The sequence below is a fragment of the Dromaius novaehollandiae genome, chromosome 8 (genome assembly GCF_036370855.1).
Source record: "Dromaius novaehollandiae isolate bDroNov1 chromosome 8, bDroNov1.hap1, whole genome shotgun sequence".
NCBI lineage: Eukaryota > Metazoa > Chordata > Aves > Casuariiformes > Dromaiidae > Dromaius > Dromaius novaehollandiae.
This window is the reverse complement of record NC_088105.1, coordinates 20,820,566-20,843,367: the sequence shown is the minus strand read 5'-3', so window position 1 is coordinate 20,843,367 and position 22,802 is coordinate 20,820,566. Positions and strand designations below refer to the sequence as shown.

The 22,802-nt window shown below is 39.2% G+C and overlaps 1 protein-coding gene across 2 annotated transcripts in view; it reads right to left on the bottom strand.

Annotated features, from left to right (window-relative positions):
- PLPPR5 (phospholipid phosphatase related 5) overlaps positions 1–22,802 on the bottom strand; it is a 166,553-nt gene that overhangs the window by 130,899 nt on the left and 12,852 nt on the right. Inside the window, exon 1 of one of the 2 annotated variants that reach the window (XM_064515866.1) lies at positions 21,208–21,260. The exons of the other annotated variant lie outside the window; for it this stretch is intronic. The gene's annotated coding sequence lies outside the window, so the exon portion shown is untranslated. Of the gene's footprint in view, positions 1–21,207; positions 21,261–22,802 lie in introns of those variants that run through there. 2 annotated transcript variants of the gene reach the window in all.

The following is a 22,802-nucleotide window of genomic DNA, read 5'->3' as shown; positions in this document are numbered from 1 at the left end:
CTAGGAGAGAACTTAATGCTTCTTGATAAGGATTTATTTTTGCCATTCCTAACTCTTTCCAAGGTAAAAATAGGTCTGGTCCTTCTTCTGTTGAAATGAATTGGGCTTTCCACATTAATGTGGAGAATAACAGATCTCAGCGTCCTGCTGTTTTCTGAACAGGTTTGTGTCTTTACTTAGGGGATATGTTATATTTGGCGCAATTGCTTCTGAACACTTGGTATATTTTTGTGCTTAATTTCAAATACTTGGTGATATAATTTCTTCAGATATAATTTATACCTTTAAAAAAATGGCCTTTGAAGCTGCTAACATTGGTGCCATACAAACTTACCAGTTAGTGAAGTGCTAGCTTAAGGTGCCCTGAACACCTGCTTGTTATTTCTAAAAATAGTGAATTTAAAAGTGCCTTTGCAGGATAACAGAAGAATTGACTCTTGTGAGACTTCCTAGCTCTAGTTGCAGATCTCCTCCTGTCTATTCACAGAGAGTAGATATTCTCATCCTTTTAAATTCCTGTGTATAACTTTTATGCCATGAAGCCTTCAGGCTTTATGGAGCTCTAACTTGTATAGGGCATAGCTTGTCAACATGGACTAAAGCAAGCACATCAGCTGTTTTGCTCTTCTCCCCTGCAAAGCTTCCCATTGTTTTCCCCCAAGCGCTGAGTCACACAGGTCTAAATTTTCAGTCTTCTGTAAGTCTGCGGATAAAGACAGCGACACTACAGACCACAAGCATACAGATTTTCACTGAAGGAACTAGAGCTCCCTTCCAGTAAAGACCAAGGCTATGAAAGAAGTGCCAGGAGGATGCACGTCCAGCACCAGTATTGCTACCTCTTGCTCCTAGTAGCACAGTCTGTGAGACTGCCAGCTGCAGGATAAATACAGGGCAGCATGTGCATGTGTAGGCCGTCTGTTACCTCTGTGTAATGCCTATCACATGCAGTTCTCACCTGAAGGAAAGAATGAGGCAGAATGAACCAGTATCATGGGTTCTGAAAAAGCTAATTATATGGCCTATTAACCTCCTGAAAGGCCTTCAGACTCTCTGGTGACTAAGACAATATAGGAGACAAACAAAAATGGATGAGAATTATATAGAAAAAAGTCATATTAATTTGACTGGGATATTTTTGAGATCTGAAACAATATAAGTCACACTACTTTCTCTCTTTGAAGGCCTTTATAAAGCATTCCAAAAAGTGTAACACAAAATCATTGTATTTTCTGTCATATAATTTAAAAAACAGCAGACACCTATTCTGTAAATGATGTCAGGTTTCAAAATATAAACACTACAGAATCACCTGATAAATAGGTAGCAAGTAGAAATTAATACACAGATCAGGTGGATCTTTAAAATCCAGTAAATCCAAGAGGAATTTTTAGGTACAGTGTAGGTATAAGTTTAAGAAAGGCTATACACTACAGAGGAGGATGTAACAGAATGTATTAAACCACTACTCTTCACCTGCAGAACCCTGGCAAAAAGCCTGCTTTCACTTACAAGTGTGAAATGAATTTATGAGCACTCTTAACCTCCTTTGTACTGAAAATTTGCTTATGCCTCATATTTCCTGCAAAGGCCAATATGACTGGTAGGCTACACAGAGAGCTGCTCTGCTAGATTAGAGCACACAATCTCAAGAGCACTTCTTTTCAAATCCATGACTAGCTAGAGCCCTTTGATAAAAGGTGAGTTAAACCCAGGTTTCTTTGGGAACAGTAGTTCAAATAGGAATTCAGAAGCACCTAAATGAACATGTAAAAGTACCACTGTGAAGTACCAAAAGTACCACCAACTATAGTCTAGTATATCCATTCCAACCTGCTGCTTTTGGGGAAAAATTTTCTGCTGTACTTCTTTGAACTGCCAGGAGGTCCACTGTCACTTAACATCTCATTTTGAACACCCCATAGGACTAAAACAGACAAAGGGAAGGAAACTAAAATCCATTCATACAGGATTAAGTACGGCTGATACCACTGGTCCAAATGGTCGAGCTTGTCTTTAGCTAATCTTACACACATCCTGTCGCTACCCCCGCATTGTTGAACCTCTACCAAGACATGTCCTCACTTTTGTTTGTATAATCACTTTCTTTAAGTTGTCCTAAGGTACCCAGATTTGTACCTGAAGATTTCCAAGAATAATCAGTTTTTCTCAATATTTCTAATACACATAAAAGGATCCTCAATGTCGATAGGCAGTAGAAAGTTAGTAGACACCTGAACGTTATAACCCCTATAATAAGACCCATTTGTGCTCGACTTTTCTGAACTGTGTGCAAAGACAGCCAGAAAAAAACACCACCAATAACATGTATTTTAGCAAATGCAACTACCAGAAAATAAATCACATTGCCAAGGTTGTTTCTTTTTCAGCATAGTATAACATGGTATTGTAGAAATATCTATTGGGGGGGTTTAGAAAACATATTCTATAAAATTTTACAGCCATACTTCAAGTAGGCATTACTACAAGGAATGAAACCTGTTTTAGTCCCCAAGCTATGGACATTTCACACAAATTCAGCACCCCTCAGTTTTATGATTGAAAACCTTTTCCACTGGAAACTAAGGAAAATGGATAAGAGACTCTAGAGTTTACACAAAATCTCAAGATTACTTTGTTATATGATAGATTACTACGTAATTCTAAATTTGAAAAAGAAGCTCATGTCTGTCTTTTGTACTTCTATCCATTACTGTTATCTATACTTACATCTCCTAATGTTCCCCGTTATCTTTTCTTTCCTTTTGCACTTACACCACCACATAGATACCTCTGCTTCTCAGAGGTCTGAGCTGTGGGCATACAAACCACTAGGTTCTTCCATCACATATGCCCCTAAATTTCTATCAAGACCACAGCCATTGAACCCCTAACATTGTACCACAACAGGCTGCTCAGAAACCTATCTCAGTCAAGCTGAAGTAGGATTCTTAAACTCTCCTCTATGTCTTTTCCTACTTTGGCCCTATCCTATAGGAAGAACATCCTAGGCATGATTATGGTGGATGAATCTGGAACAAAATCAATATTACATGTGTGAGTGGGATAGGGAGAGGTACAAATAGTGGGCAGATGCGTGAGTATTTCGTGTGACACGGATGGTTAGCATATGTGTGAGTGGTACACAGCTTAGTGAAAAATGTAAATGATATGTGATTCATCTGTTTAGTGGAAGGCACTCTTTCTAAGACCTCTTAGTGTGGTTTCAGATGAGAATTTTTACAATAAATATTAGGAAAGTAGTTGTTTTAACATTCACCTAGGACACAAAATCCTCACCTTATCTGTTGTCATTATGTGGGAAGTGCTAGATTATGTGCACTCGAGGACTGTACTAACGGTACATCTGGTGTTGGATGTACAACCCATTATTTTTAGTATAAAAACTCTCCTCTATCCTGACCAGAAGGAATATACCCGTATGGTCTACTTTTGGTCACTTTATTGATAATTATTTCAGTCACACAAAATTATTTCAGTAACTAGTTTAAGCTGCTCGCTTCAAACTGGCTTATGAGATCCCTTCCACAGGTGCCTCACACTGCACGAGGTACCTGGGTACCCAGCTCAGAGTGAAGGATTTCATCAGGAAGCAGGGCATTATAGCTGTCAATTGCTATGTCAGTACATATCGGGACCTTCAGCAGAAAAGCAATGCTTAATTGCTATGTCACCGGTGTATTTAATGGCATTGCTTTTTATTTTCTATTTACAGAGAAAAAAAATTTGTGGAAGGGGTTTTTTGATGTCTAGGGAGTGAAATATGTCTTATCGTTTCCTGATAAATATTACTGAAGATTTATTTCTTATTTTTCATCTTTATAAAAGAGAATTCTCTGAACCAGTTCCTACTCCTTTTATGATTGTGCCAACTGCCTTCTGTGGAACTTGTAGTGCAAATGAGGCACATTCTATCCTAACCAACATTTACAACATTTCTTCCTATTTTAGCTATCCATAGCAATTTAGGAACATCAGAAGCACCCTCCTGGAAAAGATCGAAGATCCATCTAGCTTTATATCTCTTCTGAATAACCACTGCTGCTCCAGAAAGCATTAAATCCCAGTAATTCATTATTTGACAGGAGGATGACTTTCTTCCCTGCATGAGCAGGTGATCAATTTATGCCCCAAACCTTACACATTCTTGGTACTGCTGTGCGTGCAAAGCACATGGCATCAAATGTATATAAAGTTCAATATGAAAAAGCACCATATCCCTCATAAATTGAATGCAACAGTTCTACTGCAGAAAATTATCTTCTGTCAACATCCCCAAATCACTTGAGTTTGGAATTGTATATTAGAAGAAAAGCCTATTGGAAAAAAAAGTGCAAATATAGCATATTTTACTTTTAAATCCCATATATTGCCTTGCAGTACACTTTCTTTCCTACTCATTAAGCCCTGAACATCAGTAAAAGCAGTACTGTTTACATCCTGCAAGCTTTGCACAAATTCATCCTGTTACATGAACGTCTCTTAGAAATCAGATTCTATTTTTCCAGTGGAGTTGCATCCAGTTTTGCTACAGCTGTGTGATGCTTTGTCTCCTTATTTACATAGCAATCCATCACTCATTGCATATAAAAAGCATTTTGTAAGCCATACAAATACATGTGTGCCAGATTTCAAAAAGGTAAAGCCTATTTTGTGGTCCATACACTAAAGATTTCCAAAGACACTGCAAGGGTGCCTATCACGCCATGCTCAGCAGAGCAGTCTTTAGCTATAATTAGTCTTTCTAAATACCAATTAACTTATTAATCTATATGAGTTCTTATAATATATTCAATTCCCCAATGCATTAAAGAGCATTTCATTGCATATTTCAATCTCTTTGGTTCATTTCTTCCAGAAGGAAGATAATCTGGGTAATTAAAAAATATTTAAAAGTATTGCTATCCTTATCAGCACTAGTTACTCTTTATGCCTGTTAATTCAACATTAACAGAATCAAGTGCAAAGTAACACCAGACTTTAGGAAGTTCCATATGCACTAGGTAGTATTCATGTAAATAAGCTAACTTGCATGTTTTTATTGAAATAAAATACTTCTGTTGAAGCAAAATATGATGCCAAAACTTTAAGTCACATGACACTGGATTTTGCCACTTTTGCTTCAGCAAGTACTGTTTTTTAGAGGAAAGTAAAGGAAGAGTCCTTAGTGCTCTCAGATGAAGAATGCCGGAGCGACTATTCAGTCACATCCTGGAAGCCCTTAGTTGGAAGAACACATTTGCCCACAAGGGGGCTCTTGAAATGTAAAAGTACTGTTCACTGCAGACATCTGCTTACATCTGCTGGAAGAATTAAGAGAAGTAACAGGATAAAAATAAAAGGGTCTAATCTCATGTGACGGCTTCTACCTTACATGGGTTTACTGATAAAAACACAAATGCATTGTTTTTGACTGAACAGGTTTGATACATATTAGCTTTTGAATTTCAAAATGCATTTTGTTAGAGCAGTGAAAAATTCAGACAGTAATTATCAGTGTCAGCTGAAATATTATTATGCACACATGACTGAAAGCCTTTCATAACCAAGCAAGAAGCAACGCAAATCATTGCTGATAGCTTTTTACAGATCAATTACATTTAAAAGACAAAATATTTCTATCTCATATAACACATTTTCTACTCGGTCATTTAGATTACACCATTAGAATTGGATCTGAAACTCTGCATTACTCTAGCTCCCATACATACATACTAATCTGGCCTTAGGCTACCCGAAGGACCAAGCCCCTTGGGTCAGCACGGCCTGCGGCCCAGCCCGGCTGAGCCGGTGCATACAGAGTGCCTGGGGTCGCCCCTGCCCAGCCTCGCCCGGCCCACGCACCGGCTGACGAAGCGCCCCGAGAGCCGCCTGGGTGCAGGCATCGCGCCGACACCGCAGGAGCAGCCGCCGTGCAGCAGAGCCGTGTCCCTGTGGCAACGGCTCGCTCCCGCCGGCAGAAGGCGCCTCTCACCCAAATCCCATCTGCTGCTCCCACCGGGGCCTGCGGTCTGGCACTCTAGACTCCTGCTACGATGCTTATTTTAATAAACTGCCAGGGTTTGGGCTCTAAGGCCTGCCCCACACAGGTGGGAATTCCACCTTTCCAACCCTGCTATCCAGTCAAACACGCAACCCCCGAAATAACAGCGAGGTCTGTTACAGTCATTTTTTGCTCTATCGAAAAAATCTACACTAACATCTCCCCTCTTTCCTTCTAAGTCCAGGATTTCTACACGTATGTTTATACGTGGGCATGGGCTTACTTGGCCCATACTTTGGCTCCAAACCAGAGCTGTGTGACTATGCTAGCATGGCAGGGGGCTCTTGGGCTTGCAGGGCTTTTGTTTAGCTGAGAGAGCAGTAAGAACAGGCCTGTGCCTGCCTGTAATATACAATGCAAGTAACACCTACAGATTTTCTGGGGAGGAAAAATACTCAGGCCAGTAGCTCAGGAAATCTGGGAGTAGGGCACTGCATTTTGTTTCTGATTGTTAAATCATCCTTAACTGCGAAAGCCAGATTTGAACTAAGTCTGGGAGGCACTGAGGCCCTGCAGCTCCTGCTGATTTGAAGCATTGACCCCATGCCTCTCTCACAGAACAGGCATAAAAAATACGCTGTGGTGAGCTTCAAATAAGCATCAAAGTGACTGGAGCTTGTTGTAGCACAATCCCATATTGTCATTCTCCTAGACCTCTATATTTTACTAGTAGAGGAGAGGCTGAGTAAAAATACTGATGACCCGTTCTAATACCATGGAAAGAAATTAAGAAAAATGAAGGAAAGTTTGAAATGCCACAAAAACATGCAGACAAATATACAGAGACCAATGTCTGCACTGCATTTGCAAGAATTCATTGCTCACCAGGAGGCTCCAGCCCTGCAAACAGGCAGGTGCTCACTACTCCATGTGCGGGGAACGGTGCTGCCGTCAATGCAAATGCAAGCAGGGAATGCAGTCTGTCCAGTCCTAGGAAATAAAAACCTTTATCTTGAAATTAGGGGTAAAATATTTGCTGACTTGAAAGGAGAAAAAATAAACTACATGTTCTCTGTTCATACCATTGTCCGGAGATCACAATTATTCCTAGCACAAAAAATCTATGATGTTACTGCACTGAGGAGCTGCAGGGATTGAAATAAAATGGTTCAAGCCCTTTTAGTTTCTGTGAAATATCCACCACATAGAAAAAAACAGCAGAGCAGGAAGCATGCCTGGGTTCATGTGCCCATGCACTGTATATTAGTGACATATTGTAACTTGTTCCGCTAGAGTGAGCAGAGTGAAATACTTGTTCTCTCTCTCATTAATTTAAGATGTTCTTAAAAACCCATGCCTGGATGTCTGTCACTGCCTTCAGTCTTCTCCTTTATCTAGTGCTTTCTAGGTTACAGAACAAACACCAAAGGAGTCAAATGTAGATGAAACCGAGCCTAAGCAAGGAAGAGCAGAACCACCTTTCCAGGTCTTGATAATACCACCATAAAGTGTAAATATTTGAAACAGCTATTTAATCAAGTCTAACTTAAAACTACAAAAGCAACCTGACTGGCTTGATTTTGAGCTTGTGATGAGATTAATCCCTTCACTGCAGTGGAGCTGCTCCTGAAGTGTGCCACTGCAAGTGGATAAGGTCCTACTCTAAATTAAATCCTCTTCACAAGAATATTCAGAGTCCACATCCCATCCCTATAATGCTTTGCAATATATGTGTGTAGAGGATAAGGCGAATAATCATTATCTATTTCTTTTTTATTATAGTCATATTTAGAGGTTCCAAAAAAGATCAAAACTTCTTTGTGCTAAGTGCTATAAAGATACTCAGTAAGCACTAGATTCTTTATTTGTATGGTTCTTAATTGTACAACAGAAAGCATCCTCTCTTTATCTTTTCCCTCCCTCCCCCCATAAACTCACACTTTTATTCAGAGGTCTTCAACAAGCAGACTAATTGTAAGTGCACAAACATGCATATGGATTCATACACATAAAGCAAGGCAAAATTGCAAAGGAGTGGGCTTATTTGAAAGAATGGGCCTACAAATACCTTTTTTTCTTTTGGACTACTGTTAGAAGACAATTGCTATATATTTTCCTGCTAAATACAAAAGATCTGAAAAAAAAGAAAGATCTGAAAAAAAAGAAAGTCCAGAAAGGGAAAAAGCAGACTTAAAATGAGAGCGAAGTTAAGGGCACAGAGCAAGTCTTGCATATTCCTAACCTAGCATAAACATGAATTTCTCACTCTTCTGCCTGAAAGTTCCATTTATTCCAAGAAATTTATTTAAATTAAAACAGGAAGATTTGAAACATACCATTCTTAAGATGTGCTTTCCTACCTTTCTCTGACTGATTTTAATTAAGAAAAAAGGTGATATGGAGTAGGCCATGAAAAGGGTATATACTGAGTTATGCATGCACAAATGAGTTTTTCACTGACTATAGTCATAATGACTTTTTTACATCTAGGACTTCAGACTGTCATATCCTAAACTACTGTAGCACTGTAAAAAGAAAGCATTTGTTATTTCAGTAAAAATATCTATTTTAATTACACCACCTGCAATTTGATATACAAAATGTGCCTTTCAGAGCTCATTTTAGGGCTAAGGACTAGAGGTACTAAAAACACACAGTGCAATATTATACAGATTTTACTCTTGGATTTTTTTTTTCTGTGATAATGGGAGTCAAATTTTTCTCCTTTTTTTAAAATAATAGAAAATACCTTTCAGGACTGAGTTAGCCATTTCCAAGGTGATCATTATCCTATTACTGAGAAAGGAATCTAGTATAATATTGGAAAGCATATTAGATTTCAGAGCGAATGTAGCTCTGCATAGAAAGCCTGCATCATGGAATGCCGCATTTAGTACCTGAGAGTTTAATGTTAGACTGTAGTTAAAATAACTAGCTCTCACTAGGGACAGGAAGCTTAAGCCCTAGCAATTTATCATAAGGTCTTTTATCTGAGTGTAGTCTATGGAGAACAAAATTGTTTGAGCAAGATTGTCCCATATAATCTCACTATTTTGTGTCTTTCTGTGAGGGTTAAATAGTTTAAAGAACTATCTGGGAGTCCTTTTTCTGCTATAGGGATACTCAAGCTACTGATCTGCAACCCTTTAGAGGCCTGGAAGAGCAGAGACTTGGATGATAAAATAGCTTAGAGCAGTTCATCTGTGTCAGAATTAATTTGACTTTGCTGATGCCATTATACAAAGGACCATTACAGCTTTACTTTGCAAGCAAGAAATGCGAAGTCATATTTCACAGAGGAGCTCTGAGCTCAAGTACTACATCTCTTGTAAATCCAGGGAATTTGGACTACATCACTTCGGTAAGATGAGTGCCATTTCTTCTGCTTTATTTTGACCCATGCAGAATAGGATCTTTTAATCTTTAAATACTCAGGTTGCCTTGTTCCCTACAACACTCCACATAGGAATGAACTCCATGCTTTAGAAAAGAGAGAGCACTAGGAGAGAACTCTGTGCATTCATTATTCCCATATGTTTTACAAACCTTGGCAGTCCACTGGATACAAGTGGGTAGTGAAAGAGTCTCTCTCTAATACGATGCACATATTTTGTAGTGGTAGTGGAAAGAGGTAGTGGGATAGATGGGATGGCACCTCACTAACACATCCAAGTCATATTAGTATTATTGGCAGCTTCTGTGAATTTGGTTTTAAAATAGTTTTGACTCCAGTTCTCTTTCACCTTTTCATGCAGGAATGAAAGCCTCTCAGACATCTGAAAATACCATAAAGTTCAAATTAAATAAAAACCAAGAAGACTACCTCTGCATTGAGCCAAATTTACCAGCTATCATGGTGGAGCAAAGACAACCAGCTGAGCCATGAAATCATTACTGGTGTTTTTTTGCAATAGGAGTGAAGACAGAGTCTTGTACAAACACAAACTGCTGTAACAAGGAAGGCTCCATTCTGTGAAATATGAGGTTGTGATTTCATGTACACCACAACTATAATTTGGCATGACATTAAGTGAAGATACATTTTAGAGACTGCAACTCACAGTGGGTCTTAGTTTAATGCCACAAAAGTAAGATACATGCTTTACAGATTAATCCTGACACTCTAAAAGCTGGATTTTCCCTGACATAACCTGGGGAGAAAATACATACCAAGACCTGGATTCATCCCACTCAAGTTTAGTTATTTAACTGAAGTACCTCAGCTAGGAGTTACCAACTCCCCCAGAGTCAGCAGAACATGAAGAATACCTTATCCAGTCTGCCTAAAACCTGAATGACTCTCTGGAGATGGTTTTCTCTCTCTCTTCCCATGGACTATATGGAAAACCTGGGGACTGAGTGCCTAAACTTAGGCAGAATTAATCTGTGCCCAAACTCTGGGCATAATCTCAGGCCTCCATGTGTCCTGGAAGAACACAGGACTAAGTGAAGCATACCGGCCTACAAAGACTGAAAGAACTGACAGATCACAGTCCCCAAGAAGCACCCAAGGACAATGCAGCTTACATACTACCCAGCTCGTTGGAGAGAGAGCAAAATAACTCCTCTCTTTTTCTTTGAAGGAGGCTTACTACAGCTTTACTTTCAACCCTTTTTTCCTTATACAAACTATTTTCATTAACTACAGACCACTGCACTGCTGAGTTGATAGGATAAAAAATATCACTTGACTACACAACACTCCATAACTTCAATTTTTATCTTTCCAGCATTAATAGACTTCATGTAAATGACAAAATGCAGTTATTCTGCATGTCACCTCATGCACTTTCACCATAGCACATGTCCCCTTAAAAACTGGAGGGATCTTTGTATTCTGGATAACCTTGCCTTTTCAAGTATGAGACAGAAGGAAGGTGAAGATAACCGTAAGAGGACAAGCTCTTCATATTTCAAAGTACTTATTGGTCTCTGGTGCTGTATCTTCAGATCCTTTGTCCCAGTTTCTCCAGATCTCAAGTTTGGGGCAGTCAGGCAGAACATTCTGAGAAACCTGTGCCATGCCAAGTCAGGACTGATGTAGTCAAAAAAGGTCTAGGGCTGTCAAACTGGAGTTTTTCATGAGCATTAGAGCCAGTAAAATTACTTATTTCCACTGCTTTGCTTTTTTGCTCTTACCACTCCAATTACGTATCTTCAAATAGTTTGGAAAGCTCACATAACCATGGTCTTACACCACAGAAATGAAACTGAGATTGTTTCCTTTCTAGAAAGAACACTAGGTTGATTTTGCACCTTCGTGAACAATGTTCATAAAGCCACAGAAAAGGTTTAAAAATTTTTTTCTTTACTTTTCTTTTTCATAATTGGTTGTTTTGAGGAATTGATGTAATTTACTGAAGTGACCGTATGCAATTCATAAAAACAGTAGCATCTGATTTAAGAAGCTGTTGTGGCTAAAGAACAACTTGGTAGAACCTTATACGGCCCTGGTTCTCCGACAAATTTTAAAATTAATATGACACAACTTAACCCAAAATATATAATTTATTTATATATACAATAAACACGTCTAAAATATATATTGCAAGGGAACGCACATTTTGTTCCTGTAAAGTGTCCTAAATAGACCTGTTGTATTATAACTATATTAAGCCAGCTCCTTCACTCAGCAGAGCTCTACAAATTTGCTGAATTGATAACCTTCTGTAATACATTAGTATGGAGAGACATAATAACTAACTGGGTTCCCAAATCCTATGAAAATGAAGAGATCTTCTCTGAAATACCTGTGAGCAATATTTGGTTCAAATGTTCTTTGGGCATAAGTCAGTTATTTTCTGAGTAGTTCCTATCAGGAAGACATTTTGAAAGATTCATTAGATCTATTGACTTCAGTCTTAATACTAGTTTCACTGGCTTAAAATAAAAGTGAAGGCAGAATCAGGCTATACATACTCTATTCCCTGGTTCAGAACGCAGCTGTTCTCCACCTGATAGCATAACTAATTCATTTAATAATATTCAAAACATTCTATAGCAACATATTCTAGCAATTTCCAGTTGTCCATTATTTTTTCAGCTTCCTCATAATCAGACTTGACTGAGAGAAAACGGAAGGAAAAAATACATACATTATGCATGTATAATGCATAATGTCTGAACTATGATGACATTTCCCTTCATTTGCGCAGAGAGACAGAATAATTTACTCCTGGCTACACCACTCTTGAGCTTTTCTTTCCCACGAAAATACATCACAAAGACACGCTTTATATTAATGATCTGACATTATATGGTATTGAAACAAGGGAGGGACTTGGTACTGAAAATAGGGGGGACAGGAAATATCAACACTATTATAGTAAAGTTTCATGTTCTGAAAGATGAATTAAAATTTCAGAAAGACTTTAATTTTTTTTTTTTAATCTCAGGCAACTCCAGACAAAACAGCGCTGTATGTATAACAAAAGAATACAAAGCTTAATGGATTAGTAATTTGACTTTTTTTCCTCTTGTATCCTTTTTTTTCAGATTTAAAGAAAAAAAAGATTAGATTCATTTCAGTAAGCTATTTCCTTAGAGAGACAAAGGAATGCAGGTCTCCATGAAATACATAAAATTGTGGTTTGACTGAAGGCAGTGGGAGCCTTCTTCTAATTTCAATTGGGTCTGGGTTTTCACCTCTTACATGCAATCTTAGTCTGAAAAGTCATTGTGTTAAAAGAGTCACTTTACTCAGTGGATCACCTCTTTGAGATATTGAGCAGTTTCTGCTGACTATAATTTCCTTTACTTCTTTTTAACTCCTGAGAAGACATGAAGGAGCGAAACACTGTTGTTCCTGATCAGCACAATCATTCACCGAACACCACATTTTCAAAGAGGTTGTGGCTCTTTTGCTACATACCATTAGTGTCTCCTGGCCCTAAACATAGCATAATCCCCTGAAAACAGGATCATTCTGGAGGCAGGGTCATCCACTGAAGATGGGAAGGGAAAGCATTTCTCTTAGCCATCTCATTGAAACCTCTGCCATCTCAATACAGGCAACTTAATGCAACTGGTCAAAGCAGCAAGGCCAAACTCATGGGGTCATGAGTTTTGTTCTTGCCGTCCTGGGTGCATTTAGCCATCAGAAAGTTATAACACAGCTAAGCAGGACTAACTGGAAGCCAAGACAAGCCAGACCCAGCAGAGAGCACAGCTGAGCAGTAACCTACGTTTCCACATACACCCTGCTTGGCACATTGCATAGAGTGTTTGGGCCTAACATCCATCAGTAACTCTCTCACAAACCAGCAGAAGGCAAACAGCACAGTGTAGGGGACAGCTCAGTATAATTTGAAGATATTGATGTTGCCAGGTATAAATGAGTAACTAAATCAATCTGCAGCATTTTAATTGTAGGCGATGGCTCACTGGAGGAAAGGACTCAGCATGACTCGGCCATCCAAGGTTAAGCACCCAAGGCTGGAAGCAAGGACAAATGATTTCTGCTGCTTTCCAACAGTTTTTACAGGGAAACTGTTGAGGGAAAAGATGTTGTCCTGCTATGCTGATTATTGTAAAATCCGTTTCAGATAGAAATGGTACTTAAAGTACCATTTCATTCCCAGGAGGTTGAAGAGGTTATTTGAAAGAGATGGGAGAGGGCAGAGATGAAAAACAGCTATGCATACTTCCTTTTTGTTTCTTCCATCCCTCTCCCACTTCAGAATACTAGATGTAATGCAATTCACATTATATCAGATATGACAAAAATCTGCAGCTCTCTGTTCTGTATCTTGTTGCAATTCTTCTTTCTAGAGGTAGATTAACTAGCAACAAATAACTCAAAAATGCCATTTATTTTACTTTCTTTGTAAAAAAAAAAAAAAAGAAAAACTTGTTAACATTAGATTTTGTGGTAGCAGGAGCCACCAAAAAAAAAAAAAATCTACACACTTGCATCTGCAAGCCACATGGCTCCTTAAGTCTTTGTTTCTGTGTGGCAGGTATTCACCTATATAAGGAGATATCTAGCAGTCACTTCTAAGCTAAATTATCCTTTCTCTGCCCTTAGAAGGTTCATTGGAAACTCTATTGATTAGAACACGCTTTCGGTCACCCCTACAGGAGGTCCATTGGTACAGATAATGTGAAGGGGTAAGAAAGTGAGAGTATAAATTGAGATTCTGGGCATTTTACATACTTCAGGAGTCTATTTTGATCGAAGACCAGAACTTTTCATTGTCAGTAGGCCACACAGATGTGAAAGGAATTGTTTTCCCCTTTGACTATGAGAACTTAGAAAATTTGGGCTGATGTCTCCAGTAAGAACAGTCAGTAGAAGGCACTTTCTGAGAGGGAGCAAAGCAATAACAAGACCACGGAAGAGCTTGAAGGACCCCCTGCATTCCTGTGCTACCCTAGCATCCTGTCTCTGCACTCTGCCCAGCCAGTCCTTTGTAGCAGCCACTGTCACCTGCTTAGAGCTTCAATTCTGAAGCAGGAGGAGCAAGGGAGGCCAGCAGGCATAAGGACAGCAAGTAGTGCAGCAGAAGGAACCCTTATGCTTGAGGAGAAGCCTGAATATTTTGTTTGTCCTGAGGCTAGACAAGTTTCAGATGTCTTGAAGATGTCACTGTAAGTGAAGCAGGTCTGGTAGAGCAGATGCATCAAAGATCTGCTGCACAGATTCGCTAATAGCACCTCTCTCCATCAGGGCAGAAGGCACACTGGGAGCACATGACAGAAACTTTACCAGGACTTTGACCTGTATGGACATTCTGTGACTTTTATTGAGACTTTGTTTAAAGTTCAGGAGCAGTTTATCACTTGGTTCCCTGCAAGCTAGCTGGGCTAGCTTAGATTTCGTACTTCACTAGCAAGTTTTAGTGAATCACCTATTCAGTGAATAGCAACTAAAGACAGAAACCACAGGACTGTTTTAAGGATGGTAAGTGCCCGGATATCATGGAGACAGTAGAGAAACCTGACATGATGGACTTGGTTTTGTTTCATATGGTAGTTTTGGGGTTTGCTTAATAGCCTTTTATCTCTCCTCAGTAATTCCCAAGCCATCTCACTAGTTAACAAAGTTTTATTTCCACTAGAAAATAAGGATACATTATTTTGTAAGGAAAAATTATTAAGGTGTAACAATGACTGCCTGTCAAATGGACAAAGATAATTTTTGCAACTTGTTCCTCATCCTTCCACAACATAGGACACATTTGTGAATTTACAGATTTAACCCAGAACCAGTCCAGGTCCCAACACTAAATACTGTGTGGAAGAGAATTCTAGCAGCAGTCCTCACCCTAGTTGTTACCCTGATGTTGTCTTTCTCCAAATCATCATCCTTATCTTAAGTGTAACTCTAGTCTGCATGTAAGACGTGATAGACTTCAGGTCTTCCAGTCAGAAAAGGACTGCTCAGAAGGGAATAGCAGGAAAAAATATATATATTTTTGTACTTTGGCATCCCTTTTTGAACTCCACTTATAACTTACATCTATGGGTTCTCTTCTAAGAAAATCTAATCTTTTCATTAAGTCTACACCTCAGCTGAGATTGAATCCAGGATGTTGGAGTCATATATTTCTCCAGACTACATACGACTCAGAATATTCAGCAGTAGCCAGACCAAGCTACTTTGGCAGCCACAAATTGAATTCCATTTGTAATGTAGCTGTTGACTTCACTTCTTAGGAAACCAGTTCCTACCCCATACTCTAACCCCATACACACATTTAAGACAGGGACTACTTTAAACCTCCAGAGAGTATTATCTGGAAGACAAATACGAACATCAGCCCTTAATCTTCTTTTGCACCCATTATTGAACCTTCCTGTTAATGACTCTCCTAGCTCTAGAATGCTATTTCTAACCTGAATCTAACTCCGAGCCAAAATTCAGGCTGAGGACTCCTCTAGTCTCACAGAGGTGAATTCCAGCAGCACCCTGCAGTGGCCTTTGGCATCCTCTATTTTACCGTGCTTTTCACAAAGCTGATGGCTTTCTCTGGCTCAGAACCGTAATCCTTCAATGGGTTGACACTGAGGCCAGGGATCCTCAAGACCAGACTAAGTAACATCTGGAGCACAGTTCCAACAGAAGCCCTTACCTTCACTGGCAGCCCCTTTTCAATGCCCATCTCTGATTTGTTCTTTGCTATCTCTTCCTCAGAAACACAATCCATATTTAACCCTAAACCCCTCTAAGCACCCAAGCAAAGTGATGACTGGTATACAATTCTTACAACAGTCTAACTTTCCCTTTGCAGTCCATTCACAACACTGGTGGTAATGTCTCTTTTATGTTTCTTCTTTCATGAACCTGATCTCTAGCCTAAAGGGCTGCACCATATTCTGGGAGGAGAATTTCAGCAGCAGCATCTAGTTTACTTCAGCAGCTCATTTTGAGTTGTTATCCTAGCTGGGCTCCTGTCTTTGCTGTTCTTAGAAAAATATACCTTGCCATTACCCTAACACCAGACTGAGGTTTCCCCTGGAATTCCTGCCACACCTTCAGTCTAAGGAATGCTTGGCCTCACTTTGCTTTCACAGCCTCTTTTGAATCATGATGGGAAGTGAATTACAGCCACTACTTCCAGTTTCCATTGTCAGCCTCATTTGAACAGTCTTACTCTATCTCCTGCCTTTCCCTTTTTCTAAGACCTTCTTACCTTAACCCTAAGTTTAGGCATATATGTAGGCCAGGGATTCACTCATGTCCCTAGTAATTACTACTACTTGGAGGAGAATTCCACCAAAACCCTCTGTTTAGTTTTGTAGAGCCCTTGAGCATGTTGCTACTGTTTCCCCTTGCCTTTTTTCCAAATCCTAAACTGTATGTAAGTGTGTATCACACTTTCTGCAGAGTAGCAACCACAAGGAATTAGAGATCCTTAATCTTGACTGAGTCAACTCAGATATTTCAAGGGACAGAACACACAAAGTTCAGAGGAATAAGGATTTGGTAGGATTTGCTCAGCAATACTACTATCAAATAAGATCAGTTTCCCAGCAGTTAACATCCACTGTACCCAAAGCATCCTTTCATTTCAAAGCCTATTTGTCAGTGTGGGATTCCTAAGCAGGAAGAGAAAGAATTAGATTCAATGAGTATCTTCTTTTATTCTTTTTTATTTGCAAAAGACATTTTATACCAAACCAAGTAGGGATCTCTTCTCTAGAAATACATACTTGTCTTCATATCAAAACCTTTTTATTTCTGAATGTCTTTTAAGAAGAAAAAGTACTGAAACTTGTCACAACTTTAATCGGCTGTACATCTTGACCATGTCATGAGCATTCTCATGTTATATCACAGGAAGTCCTATACAAAAATACCCACTTCTGACTGCCTTATACGATCCTGACAATCATAAGAGATTTTTTTAGAGAAAGAAATTTATTAAAGCATAAATTATAAGCAATTTTTTCGGGGGTTTTTGGTTCAAAATCGCCCTCCCAATATATGCACACATCCAGATCTTTGTGTAAGTGAGGTAGTCATGGAGGGCTTGAGTGTTTCAAGGATTAGTGTGCTCTTTGCTATTCCCTTAATCTTGTCTTGTGTTGTGGGCGCATGGCTCACTCAGCATGAGGGAAAAAGAACACAGAATATGAGATCATCACACCTGTATTGGACAGCAGACATATTCCAGGCATGAAGAGGTAGAGAGAAAAGGGCCATCATATGGGGACTCTCCTCTCCTCCATCCCCAGAGCCCACAGAGCTTCTGAAGAAAACAACCCACAGAAGAATATTACTCTTAACCTGGCAAACTTCTCTTTAAATACATGTGCTTCTCTCTTGCCCTCCCGCATCTCCCAGAGGTATGCTCTTAGACATGCTTTTTACAGATCACAACAGAATATATTCTTTGTTGCCAAACTGTGTGAGAACCAGCTTCCATTTTTCCCATATGCAATACAGTTCTCCAAAATACAAAGACAAGGGCAAGTAAAGGCAGATTCCCAGTCCAGCCAAACAGACGTGCAGAGGAAGTTTGGAGGTAACATCATCTGTTCAAGCCAGCTAAACAACTACAGAGCAACTTCAACATTATGGTACATATAATCCTTCTTGCCTACAGTGTAGCCATGCTGATGAGAAAAACAAGAGGATATGAACCATGTTTGACCCCTCAGCCTTTGGTTATGTCCAAAGTAACTGAATTGCTTGGACTTACTAATTTATGTATATGTTCACAAGCAAGGGTCTGAATTTGTATGCTGAGCATAACTGTACTAAACAGAAATGAGAAATATAACATGATACACAGTCTAGCAGATTAAATCTACTTATGCATTCATTTCCCATCACGTAAGAGTTTATTCCACATAGTACTTACTGCATTGTAAGTATAATAACCCAAACATGCCAAACTGTATATACAATACTCCATGGCTCAACAGCAACATATCGTTTTTGGATGAAAGAACAAAATATGGGAAATATATATTGCAGCAAAGCTACGTGACTCTGCAATTGCTGGTTTAACCACATTCCCATCTACAATGCGCTGGTTGTTTTAAGCACATTTGGCTGGACTGCTGGAAGCATAGATTTCTAGTAATACCAAAATGTTTAGAGGCCTTATGATACTTATGTTAGGAACACCAGTAAGACTGTGAATTCCAGTCTATGTAACACAAATGACAAGTAGAGGGTAGATAATGTAGACAGCTTTTTAAAAGGAAGCAGTGACAAGTCTAGTCCTCCTATTCTCATTTCCTGGTTATACGACGCAAGTGGCCCTAGTTCCAAGCAGCGACCAAATGTGGAGAGAATGCCTAACCCATGTGCAGAACTACACAGCATGAGACAGCTAGGACAGTGGGTAGCAGGTGCTATTTAAAGGGGGGAGAGTATGAAAAGAAGTTTTACAGGTAGTAGACTGAGAAATTCTCCAGGGGGTGGCTCAGTAATCACTGTACCACTTGAAAAGCATGTACTCCAGCTGGGTGCTGTATTTGGCAATTGAGCCCTTTGCTTCATCCAGTGTAAAACCACACATAAATCTTTCACAGAGCACTGGACTGTTCCAGTACCTACACACTGCATTTTCAGCAGCTCCCAAGGAAAATGTAAAATCACATTGGTTGAATGGTACAAATTGGGGCAAGGAGGATGGAAACTGCAGTATACCTTCACGTCCAGCTATGTGGCCATTGCTTGGCTTTGCACACAGATCTGTTGCCATGCCTGATGCTACGTGCATCAGGAAAGAGGATTTTTCTTTTCATACAAAAGCTAATCTTACTCAAAACTGATTTCCATGACATCTGGTCATTATATAGCTAAGGTTTCTCGTGAAACTGCTGTTTCACCATATTTCCATAATGGAAACAAATTGGAAGAAGAGCTACTGCATTTGAAAAAAATGTCAGCGATTTACCAACCCTCATCTCCTCTTTCCCATTTTACATTATAAAACACTCCTTGGGGACCCAGAAAAGACTGAGGAACGGAGTCTAGAATTTAAGAACAGTCAAAGATGATAAAGTTATTGCATTTACATAGAAGTCATGCAGTATATTTAAAAGGAAAACCTGTGATATATAATTTATAGAACAGCAATGGTAATAACCCCTATTTATTGCTTGCTGTGAAATACCTATATGAAAAAACATCCCTTTGTGCCATTAAAAAAGTGTCATCATGTTAGAAGAATTACTAGCTACGGAAAACACCCAACTGAGGGCACAACCTCAGGTTCTCTATTTCCTGGGGGAACTTTCTGTATGATATGGATATTCTTCTGTAGAGGCAGAAGTAGCTAACAATTGTTGTGCTGCCATTTTGTGATGACACAACTGGAAGAGGGTACATGAACGTCTGATCACGCCCGATTCTAAAAATCCCAGGGACAGTGCAGGGTCCCCAGTAGCTCCTCTGGGAAGATGACTCAGTCTGTAATCAAGCTGTATAGAGAGGCAAGGATCACTGGTGTTTTTTACAGGAATTCGTCTCAGGCCTCTTTTGAAGTTCCTTAAAATTTCTAACTCCCACTAACATTGTTAGCAACTGTAAACACGCAGCATCTTCAAAGATTAGAGTTACAATGAGAGACCTTCTTCTAATGGTCTCTCAGTACTGAATTTAATTATGGTTTACATAACCTCCTATCATCTCTTGAGACTGAAAAGGATGTTATTCCCGTTTAATAAAAGCATGAACTGCAGCACAGACAGCATAAGAGATATCCAAAAAACTGTCATGGGACAAAGTTTAGTGGAAGAAATAACGACAATTTTATGCACTGCGCCAATGCCATCCTCCCGGTTTTTGGAGGATCTTTTGGTGATTTTATAATCACATTTTTCTGGTTTCAAGAATAATCCTTAATTGATCTCAGAAACAGTCACACAAACCACTGGGAAAACTGAGTCACTAAAGAAATAAACTGAATACACACAGAGAATTCTCAGATACACAAGCTAAGCAAACTAAAAAATAGACAAGCTATCTCTAATCCTCCATGTAGATATGTTACTTCCCAAACCAGAAAATTAAAATATTCTAGGCAAGAAATATGATTACTTAGTTGAGAATGTCCATAAAAAACAAAGTATTATTTGGATGAAGGACAGGAAAAGGTTGATCCTTTTTACCTGTCAATGCCTCTCACATCATCATTGTTGCTCTACACCAGATATCCATTACATATATTCTAAATGAAAGCCTACGTCAACAGACTGGTAAAGAGTACTTAGGCATCAGTTAGTTCATAATATTGATAGCAACGCACAGAAGCACATTTTAAATGAATTTTCCCATACACTGAAATGGATCAAACTGAATGGGATGAACAGGATATAGAAAAAAAAATTACATTTGCATATCTGAGAACTCTAGCTAGGCAAGTGATTAGGGAAGCAGGATACTTGCAAACTATCTGTAATTCCATCTCCTTGTAGAAACTGCATGTTCTTCTGCCAAACTTTGCAACAAGAGATGCTGCTTTCTACCATGTTCCTTATCTTCTCCAACTAAAGTGGTGTCTGACCTATCTGCACTGCAAAAACCTACTGACTCCACTGCCTTCAAGATTGTTATCCTGGATTCTACCAGCCGGTCACAGATCAACAGACACCTCCCCACAGATTGCAGCAGAGTTATTAGGACAAGGGAAATGAGAAGCTTCCTGGCTATGTCCACAGCCAGTTTCTTGAAAAGCTCAGAGCAAAGATACTGTAGAGGTGAGAGACAGAAGGACATGACGAGACTGGACAGTCAGCCCTACCTTGGACAGCTCCTCAGCTCCACTTCCTCCTGCAAAAATGGAAAACCCTGTCACATTGGCAGGCAGTAACTGTGGTGCAGTTAATATTTAAAGGGGTAAGATGAGCACAGGGCAGAGACACAAGTAAAGAGAAGGGTATTGTATTGCTCTTCACTTCAGAGCTTAGTCACTTGATTTCCACCTCAATTAACTAATCGACCTAAACAAGCCTGGATGGCTGGCATCCCCCAGAAGACAGCATAACAGGAAAAAAAAGACAGCATGTCAGATAAAAGCAAAGAAGCAAAGCACTATGGAGAAAGGGACAGGGAGTTTGGAAATAGACTTGGAGAAGGTAAATAAAAGAGGGTGAGAAGATTAAAAGGAAAATTGATAGGAGAGCTGAATGAGAGAAAAGGATAAGGAGGGGAGGATAAAGGAGTGAACAAGAAAAGAAACCACATAGGAGGGAGTGAACAAGACAGAGATGGAAGAAATGTAAGAAAAGGTGTGTAGAAAAAGGGAGTGATAAAACTGGGACAGTGAAATGGCAAGGAAAATGGGAAAATGATATGGAAGACAGATGAACAAGAGAGAGTTGCAGAAACATATGCAGAGTATAAAACAAAAGAACATACAGAAATGTAGCAAGCAAAGGGCCCATATTATAGCGATACCTGCATCTGGGGCATCACATCCTTTTTAAGTACCTTCCTCAAATTTCCAAACCTTATATCCATGTCCCCAGACAAACCAATATTCACCGGTTCAGCCACCAATCCATTAGCAGATTAATAGATATGCTTTGATCTCTGGGAAGGTGTTACTACGTTCTATCGTCTTAACACTGGTCATAATCTTGACACCACTCTGTGATTAAAAATATAATATTTTAACCTGTTTAATTATGATGATAGGTGCAGTCACTGCTTTTAATTTTGCTTTTGCACCATAAATAAACTAGCTGATCATGTCAACAAGTCATAAACAATTTCCATCTGGTATCAAAATGATAACATCATCTACATATTCATCAAGTGGCATGGATATAAATAAGAAAATTTTACTGCTTACTTGCCCTACTACTTCTTTAGTGAAATTTGCAACCCTTAGGATCTTCTAACAGCAAGTCAGACTATCTGGACTTAACCCCAATGGGAATGAAGGGAAACATTCCCAGGCTCTTACTTGATTATTTTCAATTAAGTATAGAATTTCACATAAATATGGCAATCTTTTCTGTAGCCAAAGAGGTGTATTAGAAGCAGAAAAAAATATGAGAAATAAATTACTGCTATTAGAGAGATGAACTCATTCAAAGAATACTTAAACCAAGTATTAAGCAGTAATGAAAATATTAACCTCCTTCATGTCTTTCCCCTCTTTTTAGGCATGCAGTTTGTCGTTGGTCACGGTTCCCTATTTATCTATCATAAGAATTTGTTTCTGGAAAGCATTCTGCCAGGGTAGGAAGGCAAATAATAGTAATGAAAAATTCATGAAAATCACATTCTACCAAATAAGTGCTGATACAGATGTTCTGTTATCAAAGCCCTTTAAATCCCAAGCAAATAAATCCCTCAATCGACATAAATGGGCTCTTGGGGAAGATGAAG